This window comes from Cherax quadricarinatus, chromosome 47 (genome assembly GCF_038502225.1).
Source record: "Cherax quadricarinatus isolate ZL_2023a chromosome 47, ASM3850222v1, whole genome shotgun sequence".
Taxonomy (NCBI): Eukaryota; Metazoa; Arthropoda; class Malacostraca; order Decapoda; family Parastacidae; genus Cherax; species Cherax quadricarinatus.
The window spans coordinates 784,074-786,573 of record NC_091338.1 but is presented as its reverse complement, the minus strand read 5'-3'; the positions used below and the strand labels follow the sequence as shown (position 1 = coordinate 786,573).

Sequence of the window (2,500 nt, the reverse complement as noted above, 5' to 3'; positions counted from 1 at the left end):
GTGTGATTCTTTATCTTTTAACTCCACGCCTCTTGCCAAGACCCTCGCATTTACTTCTCTTACAACCCCATCTATAAATATATTAAACAACCACGGTGACATCACACATCCTTGTCTAAGGCCTACTTTTACTCGGAAAAAATTTCCCTCTTTTCTACATACTCTAACTTGAGCCTCACTATCCTCGTAAAAACTCTTCACTGCTTTCAGTAACCTACCTCCTACACCATACACTTGCAACATCTGCCACATTGCCCCCCTATCCACCCTGTCATACGCCTTTTCCAAATCCATAAATGCCACAAAGACCTCTTTAGCCTTATCTAAATACTGTTCACTTATATGTTTCACTGTAAACACCTGGTCCACACACCCCCTACCCTTCCTAAAGCCTCCTTGTTCATCTGCTATCCTATTCTCCGTCTTACTCTTAATTCTTTCAATTATAACTCTACCATACACTTTACCAGGTACACTCAACAGACTTATCCCCCTATAATTTTTGCACTCTCTTTTATCCCCTTTGCCTTTATACAAAGGAACTATGCATGCTCTCTGCCAATCCCTAGGTACCCTACCCTCTTCCATACATTTATTAAATAATTGCACCAACCACTCCAAAACTATATCCCCACCTGCTTTTAACATTTCTATCTTTATCCCATCAATCCCGGCTGCCTTACCCCCTTTCATTTTACCTACTGCCTCACGAACTTCCCCCACACTCACAACTGGCTCTTCCTCACTCCTACAAGATGTTATTCCTCCTTGCCCTATACACGAAATCACAGCTTCCCTATCTTCATCAACATTTAACAATTCCTCAAAATATTCCCTCCATCTTCCCAATACCTCTAACTCTCCATTTAATAACTCTCCTCTCCTATTTTTAACTGACAAATCCATTTGTTCTCTAGGCTTCCTTAACTTGTTAATCTCACTCCAAAACTTTTTCTTATTTTCAACAAAATTTGTTGATAACAGCTCACCCACTCTCTCATTTGCTCTCTTTTTACATTGCTTCACCACTCTCTTAACCTCTCTCTTTTTCTCCATATACTCTTCCCTCCTTGCATCACTTCTACTTTGTAAAAACTTCTCATATGCTAACTTTTTCTCCCTTACTACTCTCTTTACATCATCATTCCACCAATCGCTCCTCTTCCCTCCTGCACCCACTTTCCTGTAACCACAAACTTCTGCTGAACACTCTAACACTACATTTTTAAACCTACCCCATTCCTCTTCGACCCCATTGCCTATGCTCTCATTAGCCCATCTATCCTCCAATAGCTGTTTATATCTTACCCTAACTGCCTCCTCTTTTAGTTTATAAACCTTCACCTCTCTCTTCCCTGATGCTTCTATTCTCCTTGTATCCCATCTACCTTTTACTCTCAGTGTAGCTACAACTAGAAAGTGATCTGATATATCTGTGGCCCCTCGATAAACATGTACATCCTGAAGTCTACTCAACAGTCTTTTATCTACCAATACATAATCCAACAAACTACTGTCATTTCGCCCTACATCATATCGTGTATACTTATTTATCCTCTTTTTCTTAAAATATGTATTACCTATAACTAAACCCCTTTCTATACAAAGTTCAATCAAAGGGCTCCCATTATCATTTACACCTGGCACCCCAAACTTACCTACCACACCCTCTCTAAAAGTTTCTCCTACTTTAGCATTCAGGTCCCCTACCACAATTACTCTCTCACTTGGTTCAAAGGCTCCTATACATTCACTTAACATCTCCCAAAATCTCTCTCTCTCCTCTGCATTCCTCTCTTCTCCAGGTGCATACACGCTTATTATGACCCACTTCTCGCATCCAACCTTTACTTTAATCCACATAATTCTCGAATTTACACATTCATATTCTCTTTTCTCCTTCCATAACTGATCATTTAACATTACTGCTACCCCTTCCTTTGCTCTAACTCTCTCAGATACTCCAGATTTAATCCCATTTATTTCCCCCCACTGAAACTCTCCTACCCCCTTCAGCTTTGTTTCGCTTAGAGCCAGGACATCCAACTTCTTTTCATTCATAACATCAGCAATCATCTGTTTCTTGTCATCCGCACTACATCCACGCACATTTAAACAACCCAGTTTTATAAAGTTTTTCTTCTTCTCTTTTTTAGTAAATGTATACAGGAGAAGGGGTTACTAGCCCATTGCTCCCGGCATTTTAGTCGCCTCATACGACACGCATGGCTTACGGAGGAAAGATTCTTTTCCACTTCCCCATGGACAATAGAAGAAATAAAAAAGAACAAGAGCTATTTAGAATAAGGAGAAAAACCTAGATGTATGTATATATATATATGCATGTGCGTGTCTGTGAAGTGTGACCAAAGTGTAAGTAGGAGTAGCAAGATATCCCTGTTATCTAGCGTGTTTATGAGACAGAAAAAGAAAACCAGCAATCCTACCATCATGCAAAACAGTTACAGGTTTTTGTTTCACAGTCATCTGGCAGGACGGT

General features: G+C 40.0%; 1 protein-coding gene across 1 annotated transcript in view; it reads right to left on the bottom strand.

Annotated features, from left to right (window-relative positions):
- Positions 1–2,500, bottom strand: part of LOC128696543 (venom allergen 5-like) — a 135,414-nt gene that overhangs the window by 80,895 nt on the left and 52,019 nt on the right. The window lies entirely within an intron of this gene.